This window comes from Eublepharis macularius, chromosome 11 (assembly GCF_028583425.1).
Source record: "Eublepharis macularius isolate TG4126 chromosome 11, MPM_Emac_v1.0, whole genome shotgun sequence".
NCBI lineage: Eukaryota > Metazoa > Chordata > Lepidosauria > Squamata > Eublepharidae > Eublepharis > Eublepharis macularius.
The window spans coordinates 11,231,886-11,251,221 of NC_072800.1; positions in this window are offsets into that span (position 1 = coordinate 11,231,886).

A 19,336-nucleotide genomic window follows, 5' to 3' on the forward strand; every position below is an offset into this window, starting at 1 on the left:
GGCAGCTGAACAAAACAGAAGTCCAGTGGCATCTGAATGACCATCCCAACATGGGCATCTCTGGATGTGTGAAGGGGCAGACCTGAGGGGAAGTCATGGCTACGGGGAGAAGAGGTGGGGCATGAAGCTAGTCTCTTCCACTCACAAACAGACAGGGACAGAGTTGTAGAATGCTCCAGACTTTACTGAACTGCAAATCATGAATCAAGTTGCCACCTCCCTCTGTCAAGTATGTATGCTTGTCCCCAGCCTGGGGCGGGGGCTTCCTAGCAAGGGTGGATGCTCACCCCCCAGAGTGGGGCTGCAAGCATCCCTGCCCACCCTCCATAGACAGCTCTCCCGGGGACATTTCCTCGGGGGTGTGCCCCATTGCATGACACTGAGCCTGGTGCCAGAAGGGGGCTGACTTGGGCTTCCCCCACTAGAGCACACCACTGGCCTTGGTTGTGGGAGCTGGCAGTGCCAGGGTGGCGTCTGGCCTCATGCGAGGGGAGTGGGGGGAGGCAGGTATGGTTTCCTGCCCAGTCACGGTCGCCCCTTTGGCTTGGGCCTCTGAAGCTGGGGCACCTGTAAGGGTTTGGAAATGTGCAAAATATTATGTGGCAGCCTGTAATGAAATTATGCACATGGAACCTACACTTTAGCCAATTTCTTTTAAACGTTTTATTTTTGTACAACGGAAATCTGGTTGACATTTTCTGCATTGTTCAGATTTGTGCTGGTCTTTGACTGATTTTATTATGGTATGCCATTTCTTAAACAGATTCCCCCCCCCCTTCATTTGTATTGCCATTAATCCTTCAATTTTAAACCGTTGTTAATCGGAGTCCTCTACTATCTGATTGTTTTATATTCTGTAATCCACTTTTGAGTCTTAACAAGAAAGGCAGGCTATAAATGAAGTAAAAAATTTTAAAAATACTAAGGTTATGTATTTTGAAAGACTTAAATTGCAGTTTTTGTAATGTATTTTAACTAAAATGGTTGTGTTTGCCCTTCACTGAGTGGTGACAAATATTGGGTGTAGTTGACATGGTGCAGGGGTGAGTGTCAGCTAGGAAGGCCTGCCCAGTTGCCACTCTGCCGTGGACTCATGCTTGGTGATCTTGGGACAGTCATTCTTGCTTGCATCAGTGCTTCGTGCTCATGGCCCCTTCTTACATGCCCAGGGTAATGCTGATCACCAGTTTGGAGTCAGAAAGCAATTTTCCCCAGGCCAGTTTGGCCAGTGATCCTGGAGGTTTTTTGTCATCTGGGCATGGAACAGGGGACACTCGGGATGTGGGAGGGAAGTAGTTGTGAATTCACAGCATTGTGCAGAGGGTTGGACTACATGACCGAGGAGGTCGCTTCCAACTATGATTCTATGTATGCCATGCTGAGCTCCTTGGAAAAAGGATGCGATAAAGATGTACTAAATAAAAATAAATAACTGCACTTACTTGGAGGTGCTTCCCTTTGGAGGGGAGAGCATTGGGGACTTAACTGTGTTTTTATAATATGCAGGTGTAGTCCAGGTGGAGACAAAGACAGTCTTGCTGGGCAGCAGATCGCAACCCCACATAAGATCCCCAGAGTGAAAGAAGGGCTGCATCCTCCATGTGCTTCAGCCAACCCACTGCAGCCGATATTTGCTGCTTCGCCTGTCTCTGACAGAAACTCGACTGTACCTGCCCCTCCCTTCAGCTGGGGGTGGTGGCAGAATTCTGTGTCTTGCAAGTTTGCTAAGTATAATCACAAGCTCTATGCCAGTCACCTCCTTGAGAAGTGCAAGAGTTGGTTGGACCAGGAAAATTTTTTAGTGGATGAACAGACGTGGGCTTTAGGGAAAGGCGTGGGCACAATCTGATTCTAGCTCATCTAATAGATAAATACGCTTCCAATAACACAGCTTTGCTGTGCGCAGCCTCTATCGATTTAAAAACTGCTTTTGACTCCATTCCCAGGAAAAACTATGGGATAAACTAGGGGCTTCATCTATAGATAAGAGACTTTTATTTTTGATTTGGGTACTGTATACTAATACATCGTTCAGGGTCAGGTGCAATAAAAATCGGCTCCTAACCCTATCGTAACGGCCAAAGGTGTTAAGCAAGGCTGCGTTTTGGCCCCCTCCCTTTTCTCTTTTTACATCAATGATATGATTGGCAGCCTTGGTAGGGCTGATACCCATTTGCCTGTTTTAGCTCATTGGAAGATATCTGCCTTATTCTTTGCTGATGAAACGGTTTTATTATCAAGTGTCTTCCAAGGCCTGATTAGTGTTTGGACAGAGCTGTTTTCATAACTGTTAAGGCCCGTTGAGTACGACCATTAAGAAATGTCCCTGTTCCTTTGTCCTGGGTTGTGGTTTCCCCGCAGGCATGCCACTTCAGGCTAGGCCTGTAGAGTGGACAATAATCCGGATTCACGCTTGTAACAATATATTTATGGGTTTTTAAAAAATTGTACCAAGAGGCTGCATCCTAATACTGTTAAAAATTGTTTGATGTGATAAGAAAGGATAGGCACATATACAGATGTTGTTTTCTAGTTCATGGAAGTAGTGCTAAGATGCCATTAGGGAGAAATGGGTGAGGGAAGGCGCAAAATCTGCTCGAGTAAAGAATGTGCGGGCCAAGTCAAATGACAGAAAACAGGGCCGTGTTCTAACCTCCCTCCTTCTGTAAACAGAGAGGCCAGGAGGTAATGATGAAGTGCCACAGCAATGTGTAGAGGGGGAAATATAACTGACTCCTTCATTCCACAGCTGGTAATCAGGAGCAAAAATATTTTTAAAAATATTTACAGTTGTCTGCATTGCAATACTGTAGCCCATGTTAAAGCAAGCAGGCAAGTGGAAGAGGCAGCTTGGTATAGTGGTTAAGAGTGTGGGACTCTAATCTGGATAACCGGGTTTGATTCCCCAGTCCTCCACTTGAAGCCAGCTGGGTGACTTTGGGTCAGTCACAACCCTCAGCTCCACCGACCTCACAGGGTGATTGTGGTGGGGATAATAATGACATACTTTGTAAACCGCTCTGAGTGGGCGTTAAGTTGTCCTGAAGGGCAGTATATAAATCGAATGTTATATAAATTGTTATGTCTGAGCCATGATTAATGGCCTCTTGGTAGTAACAGGTAGATGGTTGTCCACCAGCTCTATCGTGCTGTGTGTGGCAAAGTGGGGCCTGGAGAGGTCCCAGAATTACAACTGGTTTCAAGACTACAGAAATCAGTTTCCCCGGAGAGAATAACTGCTTTGGAGGTCTATGACATTGTACCCTGCCCTCCCCAGGCCCCACCCCCAAATCCTCAGGAATTTCCCAACTCAGAGTTGGCAACCCTAGTAGCAAAAAAAGTCCCCCAAAGCAGATGAGTAAGCCCCAATGTGCAGGGAGGAAAAAAAAGTTCTTTATCAGGGGCAACTAAAAGGATGAAATGGTTTGAAAATGGAGTTGGGTTGGAGCTGTGCCTTGCTGTGCTTGTGCAAGCAGCACGAGATTTTAGCAGACCCCCTGCACCTGACCGCAGGCCTGCGAGCTGCTACCTGGTTCTCAAGGGCCGTTTTCACACTGCTTACTGGCTGCGGAACATCACACCGAGCTCCCAGAATGACTGCAGTTCTTGCCCGAAATCGTGCCAGGAAGACACTGTCGTTCCGGGAGCTTGGCACAATGTTCCGTGGCCGGTAAGCAGTGTGAAAATAGCCAAGGGCCTGCCAATCTCACGGAACTGGATTTTGGGAAGCTCAGTGTATTGGATACCACTTCTAATAACTCTAAATCCTACAGAAAAGAGACATCTACATATGGAATGTAATATAAACAAAATGATACATTCACAACTGTTAGGACAATACTACGCATGTTCTTAAAAACTGTAGAATGTCTAAGCATGCCAAGTAAAATGGAGGAGAGGAGAATTATGTAATCCATTTTAGGAGAAAGGTGGGATATAAATAAATAAAACTAGAGTTCTCAGGTATGAAACATTAACATAAAAAAAACTGCCATTTGTTGTGAAGGGCTATCAGAAAATTTTCACTTCTTGCAGCATATTCCCAAATTGTGCGAAAAGCAAAACAAGTGATGGGCTTTATTACAGGGCAAGCCATAGTGGTTAGTTTTTAGAGAGATGTGAAGGGCTACAAATTAACTCAAAATGGTTCATCTCAGATTGACAGCATTGAGGGAAGTTCAGACCATCGTGGCCCAAAAACAGGACTTGAAAAAGGAGAGGATGTGTGTAGAGCGGCCCGTTTCTGCCCTAGACACTTGAATGGATTTGGGCTCATGCTGTATGTCAGCCCTGGGATTGGCCATCTGTGCCTTTGCACCCACAGCCATGGATCAAAGGGCTTAAAGTAGAATATATCTACAAAGGATATAGCAGGTTTGAGCTTCGATGTGCTGAAGTTTGGTACCTACGCAGCCAGTTTTCCTGAATATCTTTCCCCCGATCTTCACACACACAATTTCCTTGTCTCTGCCAAAGGATGGCTTGGCCTTTAGAAACCAATGAGGTTTTTATTGGAACCTGAAGCCAAACAAGCTTCAATCTACTGAAAGGTCTTTTTGGTAATTATAGCCACTAGGTGGCAAACGTGCCTTCTCTAAATATCAGAATATGAAATTTAAAGTGCAAGGATCTTGTTGATAAGACTTTATTGTTCTGCATGCTCCAATCCCTCTCCATTTTAAACAAAATGTGTCTCAAAACTGCCTTAGTCCATCTGATTTGTTGTTTAACTAAATTTTATTATTCTAGGAACTATTGTTCTAGGAAATATTCAAGAAAAAAAACCTTTTCTGATTTTTAAAAGTTAAAAACTCCTGATTGACAGGCGGATAGTTTCAGGTGGGTAGTCATGTTGGTCTGTAGTAGAAGAGCAAGATTCGAGTCCCGTAACGTCTTAAAGAGCAACAAGATTTTCAGAGTAAACGTTTTTGAGACTCAGAGCTCCCTTCATCACATATCTAATGAAGGGAGTTTTGTCTCTTGAAAGTTCATACCTTTGAAATCTTGTTGGTCTTTAAGGTGCGACTGGACTATAATCTGATTAACATGCAAGAGCTCCTTTGTACGAGTGGGCTGTATTCCCTGTGAATACACCTTTCCTGCCACTGGCTTCATAAAATTAAATATAAGGAAACTAGCAGTGCAATACAGTAAAACATGCATTAAATTCAACTGCAGATCTGTTGCATAATATCACTGAATGGCATCCCTGAAAATTACTACCTGATATATAATTCTTAATTTTAAATAAATGAGAAGATGGGTGAGAAATGTAGTATTTCAGTTTCTAAAGCTAGAGATTAGACTTTAGGAATATAATCTATTTTTGCTTTAACAAATGAACTCAGCAAAGGTTTGGGAACTTAACTCCCCTAGTAGTTTGAGCAGAAATAATTTTTACGGTAAATTTTGTTAAGTTGGTACCTTTCTGGATGCAAAAAATGACATGGTTTTGATTAAACCAGTCTTTGCCACTGACACTGGCAAAAAGTGCTAGTTTGTTAAATTAATCAGGCGTTTCTAAAAGGGTCAGGACTCTGGCTCAGTGACAGAGCTTCTGCTTTGCATGCAGTAGATCTCAGGTTCAGTTCCCAGCACCCCCAATCGTCTCAGTGCAAGGCAGGTTCATTACTGGAGCTGATAAGAATGATACCATCTGTTCAACTTATCGTCTTGTGGCCATGCATGAGATATGGTACAAATATCAGTGGGCTGAAACTTGTACATCTTTAGCCCAGTGGCACATCAGCTGTTTAGGCATGTTTGATAGATCCAACAAGCCAGTGAAATCTGTCTTGACGTGGTTGGGGAATGTATTGCAAATGCCATTTTTGGGGCTTGCAAACTCCAAATCAGTCCCTGTTCATCAGGGCTCTGGTGCAGAAAAAACAGAGGATGCTCTTAATGACTCATCTCCTTGTAAGAACAGATTTTCTAAAATTCTTTCTGCCATTAATAGGTTTTCAATATCACTAACAGCAAATAATACTGCTGTGAGTCTCTTATCCCATACCTTCACATTGCCATGGGAACCTACTCTCTGGTCCATTATAACCTGAACCCTGATTCCCTTCCATTCATGCAAGTAACCACTGCTAGCAAGGTTTCATCTGCCTGCTTTGCTTCCCAGTGCTGAACTTATACCTGCCTGGACTTGTACCGTTCCAGTCATTAAGGCAGCCCTGTAAACAGCTACTGGCCTGGTCCTTTGCTGTAACAGTCTTCTAGGTGACCAGGTAAAGAAGCTTCAGGAAGAGAGTTGGCACAATAGGAGGGGATACTGGCTAGAAAATATTTTTGTAAACGAGTAACTTTTGTGAACTTCTTGACAAGTCTGCATTAATGGGATAGCAGCATAGACTAAGGGTGGAAATACATGTTACTAAGCAGGGCTTTTTTTCAGTGGGAACGCAGCGGAACTGAGTTCCGGCACTTCTTGAAAATGGTCACATGGCCGGTGGCCCTGCCCCCTAATCTCCAGACAGAGGGGAGTTTAGATTGCCCTCTGTGCCTCGGCATGGAGGGCAATCTCAACTCCCCTCTGTCTGGAGATCAGGGGGCGGGGCCACCGGCCATGTGGCCATTTTCACCGAGGGTGATTTAAACTTTAAAAAACTACCCCCTCGTTCCAGCTGACCCAAAGTGATGTCATTGTGTGGTCTTGAGTTCCACCTCTTTTCCCAGAAAAAAATCCCTGTTACTAAGTACCGAGGGACGCTCAAGAGAACCTCATTTCATGTGCCCCCCCTCCAACTTTCCATGCACTCGCTCGCACAGCCACACTTCAATTTGTTCCGCTTGAATACTTTCACAGGTTTGATATCAGTTCCTCCTCAACTGTTAAAAGTATCCCATTTCCCCCAACTCCCACATCCATTCATTGAAATGTAGATCCTGACACTTTCTCACCGCTTAAAGAAATGCAAATTGGCAGTACTTGTTCTTGTAGCGAAAACAGAGCTGAATTGGCACTCTGCCCTCCGGACTCACTCGCTGATGCAGTCATACAAAGGGAGCTTCCGTGAAAGCAGCATTCATGTACACTGAACAAATGCAGCCTGCGCATGAATTGAGGACCATGCATAAAATCCTGCACTTGAGAGTCCCTAGGTCATTCATGTATTTCCACTCTCAAAGATATTACAGTGGCCGATTCCAGACGACTAACCTGAAGGCGCTGCATGCCACCATGTTCCGGATCGTGACGGGGAAAACGCGAAGTATCGTGTTTTCTCGCGCGAGTTTGGCGTGACGTCGCGCCAAACTCGCGTGAGAAAACACGATATTTCGCGTTTTCCCCGTCACGATCCGGAACATGGCGGCATGCAGCGCCTTCAGGTTAGTCGTCTGGAATCGGCCAGAGACTCAGAACTGTGCCAATATGCTTCGGATGGCTGATTTATTTTATTTACTTTATTCCCTGCCTTTCTCCCCAGTGGGGCTCATGAATCTCCTCTGCTCTTCACAACACCCCAGTGAGGTAGATTAGGCTGAGAGCGTGTAACTCTCCCAAGGTCATCCAGCAAGCTTCTGTTGCAGAGCAGGGATTCAAACCAGATCGTAGTGCCACTACACTACACTAGCTGGATACCAGTTGGGTATCTTCAGACTCTGATCAGTGCTTTTCAGCTTTGGTTGTAATACCGTTTCAGGTCCACTTTGATTCATTACTGTGCAGCATAAACGTAAAATGATGTTTCTCATTGTTCAAGACCAAGGAAAGTTCACCTGATATCTGCTGCATATGTTGTGTAGTTGGAAAATTTGCTTTGCTGCACTGCAGATGTTAGTCTCTGCTCCCACAGGAATACAGTGATCCAAATGCTACAGCTCGCTATTCCGTTTTGGAGAACTTTCTACATACTTGCAGAGTTCCTGTAAGGGCAGTGGGGCCCCGGCTGTGGTTGACTGAAAAATATGAAACGTTGGAACTGAACATTGGGCCTCTTCAGTCTCCCGAGAGTTGTGCCTTCCTCTAGCCTGAGTCTCCAGGAAGTTGGGAGGTCTCCATCTCCAGTCTTGAACAAGAACTTGGAAAAGACTGCAGGCACTTCCTGTGTACAGTTCTATTCACAGTATCTCAAACAAGATATTGCAGAATTGGAAAAGGTGCAGAAGAGGGCGACCAGGAAGGCTGAGGGGTTGGAGTCTTTCCTGAGAGAAAAGGCTGTGGGGTGGAGAAAGTGGATAGAGTTTTTTTCTTCCTGTACTGTCAGGGCTTTTTTCCAGGGGGAACGCAGGGGAACAGAGTTCCGGAACCTCTTGAAAATGGTCACATGGCTGGTGGCCCCGCCCCCTGATCTCCAGACAGAGGGGAGTTGAGATTGCCCTCCACGCCGCTCAGCGGCACGGAGGGCAATCTCAACTCCCCTCTGTCTGGAGATCAGGGGGCGGGGCCACCAGCCATGTGACCATTTTCTCCGAGGGCAACCCACTGAGTTCCACCACCTCTTTCCCAGAAGAAAAAGCCCTGGTTACAGTGCTTGTATCTCCACCATCCCCTGTAAAGAAATGTGTTTTACTTTGGACTATATTCAACCTTCATCTCTAGCTGTAGAATTTTCTGTCTCTATTAGCAGAGAACAGGTGGAAGGGGGAAGCCAAATGTTCTCCTAGGCTTTAGAAAAGCGAAGGATATCCTGACGGTTAATTCACACCTTCAGTTGGAAGCTGATACCTAGCAAGGAGTTTTGACTCTTGAAAGTTCAGACCTTCAAAATCTCGTTGATCTTGCCCTTCAACTGCAGACCCACGATCTGAAAAACGATCTTTTAGAACACTGTAACTTCCAAGTTAAAAATCCTGCCTTAGAATAAGATCAGCTAGGGCATGTACAGAGGGAAGGAGAGAAGAACTGCTTGTTTCTTTTAGGAAAGTAACTGTTGCCGTGCTGAGGCTGTGTGTGTGGACATCTTCTTTATCATTTTTAATCCTGGCAGTTGTTCTGTGTACCATCTAGACCTCCAACCATTTAAACACACTAGTTAAAAGAGGTTCCAGCAAAGGGAGGGATCTGTTGGCAAATTGCTAATCTTCAGCGGTTTGCAAGTGCAGTAAGGGTAACCAGATGATAGGTAGCAGGAGAGCTGGGAGCCTTGGTCTTCCCAGCTGGTAATTCCTACACAGTCCGGGTGGTGGCAGTGGAGTACCGAAAGAGGGAGAAACCCCGGAGTTGTCAGGAAAACTGGGAAAGTAGAACATTGCCAGGTGGGGTACTTGGAAGGTGCCTTGGAGGGCAAGATGGAGCAGTGCCCGTGGATCAGTGGGCTGTTCTACTACACTCCCTAATCTGAGATAATGGCTAACAAAGCAATATAGTACTGCCTCAGTTTAGCATAACAGCAGATCAAGACTGGCCAAATCTGTGGGCATATTTTTTGAAATCGCAATGTCTGGTGTACTGCAGCAGCAAGAAGGGAAGATGAGCACGTTTATTTGCCTCTTTAATCAGCACAGCGTAACTTCTCTGCTCTGTTTGCATTCAGCTAACAATATTTTGGAGTCCCCTGTACTTGCTTAGTATATCTCCTTCTCCCCCTTTCCTATGTGTTCAGGAACCTGCTGACTTTACAACCCCATTTTTTTAAAAAAAATCAGTTTTTAAAAAGACCTCTACTTTGAGGTATGCAGGAAGGAGCTAGGAGCCTGGACTGGCAGACTGAGCATTGGATTGTCCTCTTGAGGAGTCTCCGTGCCCTGTATGTGCAGTCCCTGGTTGTGGAGGCGCATGTCCTCCGTGCTGAGTTGCTAGTCTGTGCAAGGCATTGGCCGGGCTTCACAGAGGAGGTTGCCTGTGGCAGCCAAGTTGTTTTGCATGCACACAGTCTGACCATTCCTAGCCTTGAGCAACATTTCTTGAATGTAACATTGCTGAGAGAGGCACAATCTCCTGCTTGCCAGGGACTGGCCGGCAGGATGCCGAACCGTTCCTTCCGATCCGCGTGATGTCAAGAGTACAATATAATCTGCAAATTGCTGTTTTATTTGGAACCCGTTGTTGCCTTTTGAGACTGAAACGAACAGGCTTCTTTGATTGTGAACAGACAAGAATATGGCAAAAATACATCAGTGCTCGAAGCAGGTTTGGAGGTGGTGTTACAAAAGATCAGTGTACATAGATGGCACTTAATGTAGAGATGTAAGCAAAGACAGGCACCCTTGCCCAAGCAGCAAGAGAGGGGGAGATACTGTGGGTTTTTTTCCTTGGGAAGCAGGGGAAAGACATTGTTGCGAAGGATGAAGCAAGATCAATAGCAGCAACCAAAACTCGTCAATGAAAAGAGGTGAGTAGAAATTAACTTATTCCCTGATTTTTCCCCCTAACTGCAGTAAATTGTTTTCTTTAGTGAATTTCTGGCTGGCCCTAGAGCCGGCCCCCTCCCCAAGCTGCCTTGCATCCAGATAATTCTGTGTCACGGCCAACGGTCAGTCTGATGAATGCTTTGGACAGGGTAAGATCCACAGCAACTGTCTGACAAGCCAGAGCCAACTTCCCTCCAGATGTGTCGTTCAAGCTTCCAGCTTCTCCGAGAGCCATCTTGAGTCATCTGGTTGACAACAGGGCTCTTTTGTTCAGAGTTTTATGGGAAATTCACACTTGACAGGAAACAAAGGCCTTCTGAAACCAGGCCCACCTCCACACATGGCACGGTTTTTACTCATGGCTGTTTCTCTTTCTAGAAAAGAATTGACATAAAGTCAGCTAGAGTAGGGAGAACTGCAGATTTATGAAGCTAACCTTCAGGGCTGTTCAGTTTGGAGCATTGCTCACCAAGGCAATGATAGGCTTTGACCTCAGGCAGCCATTTGGTAGGGCCAGGATTCGCAAAGGGCCCTCAGGGTGAGCTGGCACCGCTTGCCACTCCTGTGTTTATGCTCTGCCTCTGGTTTGATCAAGCACACACCGTGCCACGTTAGAGGGCACCAAAACAGCAACCTGCCCTCCTCCCTTCTCCTGAGTATCAGTTTTAATATTACTGCATTAGTTACACGAGTTATTTCCTTACCAACTACGTTCTGCGTTCACATAGTGATCAAGTGGAGGGCGAGTGAACAGGGAGGAATACACATGAGTCTGTTCACTTGCCAGGCAAGTGTCATTCGTCACTTGTAGCTTGGCTCTCAGTGGCTCTGGACACCATCGATCAGGGTATCTGTCTGGACCGCCTTTCCAGGCCGGGATCGGGAGGCACTGTTCTGCGGTAGTTCGGGTCCTACCAGGAGAGTTGGTTTCAGAAGGTGGTACTGGGTAAGAGTTCTTAGTCTCTTGGCCTTTGGGGTCCTACAAGGATCCATCTTGTCCCCCATGCTCTTTATCACCTACATGAAACAGCTGGGGGAGGTCATCAGGAGATTTGGGCTGGGTTGTCACCAGGGCTTTTTTTCAGGGGGAACGTGGGGGAACGGAGTTCCGGAACCTCTTGAAAATGGTCACATGGCTGGTGGCCCCGCCCCCTGATCTCCAGACAGAGGGGAGTTGAGATTGCCCTCCATGCAGCTGGAGCAGCGCAGAGGACAATCTCAACTCCCCTCTGTCTGGAGATCAGGGGGCGGGGCCACCAGCCATGTGACCATTTTCTCCAAGGGCAACCCACTGAGTTCCACCACCTCTTTTCCCAGAAAAAAAGCCCTGGTTGTCACCAATATGCAGTGGACTTTCAGCCCTATATGGCACCCCCGGCTGGCCCCAAGAAGGCTGCAGAAACCCCAAACTGGTGCCTGGAGGCAATTCTAGAGTGGACACGAGCTAATAAACTGAGGTTTAATCCCTCCCAACAACACACAAGTGCTACTGGTGAGTGAAAGCTCTTATTTGGGATTTAAGGTGTCACCATTCTACTTGGGGTTGCCCTCCCCTTGAAGGAACAGGTCTGTAGTCTGGGCTGGGGCTGCTCTTGGGCCCAGGTCTACTGCTTAGACTGCTAAGCCAGCAGCAGCCTTTCCTGGGCAGGAACGATCTGGCCACTGTGGTACATGCCCTGGTTATATCTGGATTATATCTGGATTAAATTACGGCAGTATGCTCTGTGTGGGGCTGCCCTTGAGAAGTGTTTGGAAACGTCAGTGGTGAAGAATGCTGCATCCGGGATGTCGACTGCACTCCAGTCTTGGCCCGTCTATACAGGCTCCCAATCTGTTTCTGGGCACAATTCAAGGTGCTGGTGCTGACATTTAAACCCCCAAATTGTACCTGAAGGAGTTCCAAATAAACCTGCTCCACCACTGCAGTCATCTTCAGGGGCCCTGCTTCGGGTGCCCCCACCTTCTAATTTAGGCACAGGGCAGGCTGCAGGTGGCTGGTGGGACTTTATTTTCAGCATAAATGAGCAAGTAGAGGCTACTGTGAAATAGAAACCTTACACTGACCTGTGCAAAGTCCAAGAGGAGTAATGGGAATAAATAAAGCAATGTAAACAATTTTTAAAATGCTTTGCTTTCCCAGCAGTCAGGGATATTTTCTGTAGGGGAAGGGAAGCAGAGGGGTTCCCAGCTTGCTTTGCACATTTGCCCTGGAATATTTCACATTCAGTTGTAGGCCGTGGGATGCTGATGAAGAAGGGGCATACCCAGCGAAGGCTGCAGGGCAGGAAGTGCTTAAAAGCTCCAAATGGGCCCGTGTGGATGGAACGCTATCTCTGCACCACGGTTCTGGAGGACAGGTTGCACCCATTCTTTTCCCACGGCCCCTCCAGTGGCTAAGCTGGGCAGAGGGGGAAGCCTCGTGCAGACATCAGCTAAGCACAGGAATGGTGCGGGAGGCAATCATGCGCACAGGGCTAGCTCCCTCGTAGCCTCTATACGATGCATGGAAGACCTCTATATAGGCCTCCAGGTGGTGGCTGGAGATCTCTTGGAATTGCAACTGATCATAGAGATTAGTTCCCCTGGAGGTAGGGATCCCATTCTCCTGGTGAGGGGGGGGAATCCCCCACTTTCACCCTCCGTCCCCGCTTCCACTTACCTGGCCGGCAGGGGAGGAAGGCAGGGGCACGGGCTGTCCGGACGCCCTCCCAGGCAGCACGCTGACATCACTGACGTCATTGCACCTCCCTGGGAGCACTCCTGCACTTTGCCATAGGCCGATTTGGGCCCGCGGTGAAGTGTACACCCCCCTGCACCTGCGTGGTGACGTCATCAAAAGTGATGTCACCACACATCTGTGGGACCATGTGCGTGTCAGCTTGCGGCTAGATAAGGCGCTTCCTACAGGTTCCCTTTCAAAAGCAAACAGGAGTCCATTGATTGAACAAGGAAACTTTACTGCAGAAAAGGTCCATTATAGTCCACTGTCCTGAATAGGAGACTCAGGATGGTACATAGTCATTGTTACCAATGAAGGGCAAAGCATGAGGTACAGAGTAACAATACCCATCTGGATTTGCCTCCCCCCACAGTTCTCAAAACAACATCTCTCAGTCCTGGGAAGCTGCTCTCCTTCAAGGCCAATGCTTGGTGGAACGGTGTTAGACAAAACAGTCGCCTCCGGTGGGAATGCTGCCTGGGAACTGGTGCACCTGGGAAGAAAGCACTTAAACACTAGAAGCATTAGAAAATGGAGTCAGTACAGTTTAGATATACACTGGACCTGACAGTGCGCTGTGTGACGAAGGAGGTAAGAGCCAGGGGACGTGGCAAGCCTACCTGGAGGAAATGGCTGTTTTGGAAGGCGGACTGTATGGCATTATACCCCACTGAGGGCTCTCCCAAAACTCTGCCCTCCCCAGGTTCCACCCCCAAAATATCCAGAAATGTCCTGACCTAGAGTTGGCAACCCTTCCTCTATGTGTAGCCTTCAAATGCACAATCCACAGTCTTTTCAAGGCAACAGCTCAATGCGATGCAGTAGTTAGAGACCCGGGTTGAAATGTGCACTCTGCTGTGGAAGCTGACTGCGTGACTTTGGGGCAGTCACACACTCTCAGCCTAACCTACCCCACAGGATTGTTGTGAGGATAAAAAGGGGCAGAGGAGAATATTACAAGCTGCTTTGGGTCCTGATTGAGGAGAAAGGTGGGGGATAAATATCTACATCTTCTCTCTATATAAAGACAAGTGTCCTCCTGAATGACTCATCAATGCCCAGCCCAACCCCCTGGACTGAGAAACATGAAATTTGGGGAGAACGTTCCTTTCATGATGGAAACACCCACTAAGAAGGGATTTTAAGAAATCCACCCCCTAAGGGGGTCAAAAGGGGTAAAATGTGTTTTCCCAAAGGAATATGGCTTTCCTGTGTGGCTGGCAGGCTGCTGCCTGCTTGTACCTCCGCCCACTATCAGCTCAGCCACTCTTCCCTGATTGGGCCAGCCTTTCGAGTCATTTGTATATGTGGGCTGATTGGAGCTCACAACATTCCACACCTCGTCTCTCCCCGCCTCCAACACAGTGGCCATTTGTGAATGTGTCCTGAGGTAAAATGCACTTCCCAGTCTTCCCCTCAAAGTCCACTCAGGTTGCCAATCTCCCTGTGGGGCCTGGCTTTTCCGTGTGGCTAGCAGGCTCCTGCCTGCTTGCACCCTCCTGAGTAATATAAAACAAAAGGAAGCTCCCTTAGCAACAAACTGTCAGGTCTTACCAGATAAATCCCCCAAGCACTTTGCTGTAGACACTCAGGTGTAAGAAAGTTACTTTATTAAAGAGATATATCAGTATCAAGGTACTCAGACAGGGTCATAGACAGAAGTGACACAAGGTGGGTGAGCAGTGTTATAGGGGAACGTTCCTGCCCTGGGAAAGGGAGACCGTTAAAGTTTTGGTGCAAAGGGTCCAGGCCTGGGAGAGAAGGGAACAGGGAGGAATGAGCTTATCACAGTTCTCAGGGAGGACTGGCTCCTGCCGACACTCCAAGGCCACATTCTCAAGCCGGCCAGGAAAGTGAAAGCAAAGCACTTGCAAGATAAGCAGTTAACATCCAGTAGCAACAAATTCACTTTACACATTCTCAGAGGATCAGAGCATTATGCATAGAACCAATCATGGCAGATATGCTGGGGTGTATCTGACACTTCCTCTCTCTGATTGGTCAGCTGTGGAACTCTGTGTTCTGAGGTAAAAATCAGGTAATGGAAACTGCAGACAGTTGAAGAAAGATGATACAAGATTCCTGAATAGAGATACCACGCTTCGCTTTATTCAAACACCTTTGTGAAGCTTGGCTACTATGCTATTATACTACAAAACCAACACACACACACAAAAACCACAAACCAAAAAATGTTACATACCCATAAGTATTATAACTGGATTTAAAGTAGTCAAATACTGTAGCAAAGCACAGGTATCAAGCTAGTCTGTAAGTAAACCAAAACCTACACGTGGATCTGTGTGTGTAGGCCCCTGCGCAGAGATCATTACCTTCAATGTATGGAGGTCAGGCATGATCCCAATTCCCCACCCAGAATGCCCATAAATCCTCTTGACAAATAATCATATATTATTTGGAACAGTGCATTATGCACCTCCTGCACTAAGCCATTGTAAATTATGCCACATTAGCGCATACATTTGTTATATAATACAAAACCAAGAGTCGAGTGGCACCTTAAAGACTGGCAAAATTTAAGGTGTCATGGGACTCCTGTTTTACTGTCTTGCCTCTGGAAAACCTGGTTATTCATTTGGAATAATATATTTGTAATAATGAATAAACTTGTGCTTCTTGGGCAAATTGATTTAAGATCATTGTTATTATTGATTTATTGATCATTATTATTGTGCCCTTTTTTAGGGTCACACAGTTGTCCTTGCAAATATTTCTGAATCTTGTATAATTAAGCAGTTGGTATAACCCTGACAACTTGACACTCTGGCAGAGTTCAGACAGCACCATCAATCAGTTCTAGTCTGTGAGAGGTAAGGATCAAACCCTGGTCCGCCTGCTTCTTGCCTCCTCTCCGCATTCTAGCAGGGCGGACATCTTCCATATACTGCTGTCTTGCTGGCCAGGTGGCAGAAGTAGTAGTAGTGTTACTGGATGAACGGTGCTTTGTGAGTTCTAATGTCACAGTAAACCACAATAAGGCATCACAATTAACTGGCGTTTGATCCAACCCTGCTTTGTAAACCACAGTTCGTCATGATGAGCATTGAATGGCTCTTTTGTAGCCTGGAGGCGAGACTCAGGGCCAAGCTACAAGTGACAAATGACACTTGAATGGCAAGTGTATTTCTCCCTGTTCACTTGTCCTCCACTCAATCCACTTGCCAGGCAAGTGTCTTTCGTCATGTGTAGCTTGGCCCTCAGAGTCTCTCTACATGTGACATCTTTGGGGATGGTGAAGATGAAATTAACAAACCCTCTGAGGAGCAATCTCCGCTGGTTCTTTCTTTTTAAACTACATTTCCTGGCTTACCCTACACTTGCGTGTCCCATGTAAGATGTCTCATGTAGAAAGACTCTCGGAACTAGGGTAGAATTGTAGGTAACAGCTGGAGGTGGTGAGTCCCTGCTCCAAATCCTGCCTTTGCCATCTGTAACCACCCGTCTCATTTTTATTCCACCCTTCCTCCATGGTGCTGCACCATTTTTTTCTTTCCTGTTTTATCCTCTCAACAACCCTTTAAGGTAGGTTAGACTGAGAGTCACCTAGCCAGCTAAATGGAGTTTTGAACCCAAGCCTCCCAGATCCTAGTGCAACACTCTGAGCACTACACCCCACTGGCCCTTGAATTCAGCGCCTGTCCCCAGGCTACTTAATCATCCTCAGCACCCTGTTTGCACTGCTGGAACAATAATACTGGCCTCCATTATGGGGTGGTTGCATTTCTTCCTACATTAGCTTCACTCATCTCAACAGGGCCTTCTGCAGGGGCCCTTGCCTCTGCAAATGGGCAAAACCAGCAACACGTGAAATCGCTGTTGGCCCCACTTTTTTGGAATGGCCTGCCTGGGGAGGTCAGGAAGGCTCTCACTTTCTGCATACTATGCAAAACTGAATAATTCATGAGGTCTTTTTTACACAGGTAGGCCAGTTGTACAGTATCAAAATGGTACAGAGAGATACTTGGAAAAGACACAGGGACTGCAGACTATATTACTGTGTACTCGTTGCTGTAACCTATTGCATTGTTTATGAGATGTTCCCAGGAACCCACCAGTGGTGGACAAACTCCTGGAGATTTGCCCCCTTGCCCACCAATCCACCAGCGATGAATGGTAGGTGGCAAGCCCCCGGAGGTCATCCACCACTAGCAGGCCACTGCACGAACATGCGTGGGGTTCCCACGCGTGCTCCCAGGGGGTGCAATGACATCACTTTGCATTGGCTGTGGGAGTGCTCCCCCACTTCATTTGGGGCTGATTTTGGCCTCACACGAAGTGCAAGAGCTCTACTGTGGCCAGCATGACGGTCACTTCCAGGAGTGATGTCATTGCACAGGTGCTGGAGTGCACGCACCCTTTGCACACATGTGAGGACTACCAGCATGAGGTAAGTGTGAGGTCCCCACACACACACACACACACACTGGGAGGGTATAGGGACCTGGCAGCCCTAGTTCCAGCCGTAATTCATATTATCTTACACTATGCAATCAATCTGCCTTGAGTCTCACTGAGAAAGTCGAACTATAAATGACACAGAAAAATAAATAAAATATGTACTTCCTTTATGGAAATTGCGGACACAAAACTGGGAAGTGGGGGTGGCGGCCCCTGATTTCCACGGCTTAAAAGGGGCCTAGCCACAACTGTGGAACACAAAGAGATCAACAAGTATTTGCCATGATACCTTAGCACTGAGAGGCAAACTACACGATACGATCGACACGCGCCCGAGCAAGTGTCGAAAAACTCACCTTCACGTGTCTTGCAGTCCTGGTATGGTCACGCATGCTTGACTGGGCACGCGTCCACAGACCCCTGTTCGATGTGTGGCTGCTGCGGCAAGTGCGTGGTTGGGAGGAACGGTTCAAGCATGCGCAAACTGGTGGGGCATGATGGGATGCAATTCGCGACTCCTGGCATAGCGCAGAGGAAACCCGTGCACACGCGGACACGGGGTCTGGCACAGTCTGGCAGTGCGGGCAAGTGTGCAAAAGAAACACGCAGCGACACGTGTAAGTCCATTCGCGTGCCGTTCACGTGCCGTTTGTCTTGTGTAGTTTGCCTCTTACTTCATTTATATCTTCTCCTTTCTCGCCAATGGGAACCCAAAGAGGCTTACGCTGTTTTCCTTTCTGGAACATCCAGGTTTAGAAGGAATAGACCTTTGCATACTGTTTGTTGGGAAGCTGTCAAAGGAGGAGGCTTGTTCCTTCTGTGCCCCGCTTGTGAGCTTTCTGAAAACATGCGGCTGGAGGAACGAGGGTGCTAGGTTGGATGGGCTCGTGTCTGATACACAGGAACGGTTCTAATAAATACATGGTGTCATGTGCAAAGTGTTTTGAACTCTCTGAAAATGCTAAATGTTCTTTATTGTGTTTAATATTAAGATTGCAAGTATGTTCTTTAACAAGGGACCTAGCAGTTGATTTCTGCTTATGGAACGAGGAACCCAGCACAAAGTACTTTAGCCACTAAAGAAAATGTATGCAGTTGGTTCGTTCGAGCGAGCAGGCGCACAAGTTAAATCTTAGCTGATGAGAACATACTTTTGGGACTGGGGAAAAAAGTGACAGGAAAATTAGCCTGGCAACGGGGCCAGAGCCTTGATAGAGAGATGATGTTTATTACTCCAAGGAGCTTTTGTGTGGGAGTTCTTCTGAACATTTGTTCCGCCTTCCTCTGCTGTCTCTCAGGGACACAAAACTTTGAATTGTTGGGTTGGTGCCCATGGGAACCGCAGCGGTGGCCATGCCCTGAAAAAGACAGCCGGCAGCCTTAACCTGTTGCCAATTATTGCTGGATCCTTGCTTGCAGATGCCCAGATTAAATCTAGTAATGTGCAAGGAGAGCTCTGAAATTCAATCTGTGTAATAGATCGAGCTTTAATACACTCCGACAACTGGCTTTTTGAGGAGCTTTAAGAGGTTTGAAGCTTTACAGCCAGAAATGAATTTAAATTTTTGTATGAAAAGATGAGGATTAACTAAAGAAGGGCTTAGCACTTTGGTCCATGAGAGGCAGGGTGAGCAAACAGAAGCCTGGCTTTTTCACCTGATGTCAGGGTAGGAAGCAGAAGTCGGGAGTTTCACTATAGGAGGCATCTGGCACAGGAAGAACACATGTTGGGAGATGCGATGTTCGTCAGGAAAGGTAGTTTAAAAAGACAGAGCTGGCGGCAGGGCAAAGGCTTGTCTATACACTGGAGCTGTGGAGGGGCTGTGAAATGCCAGAAGGGAAACTTCAGCCCATTATAACCTCTCCAGTTCCAGCCCATTTCCATTCCTCGCTGTT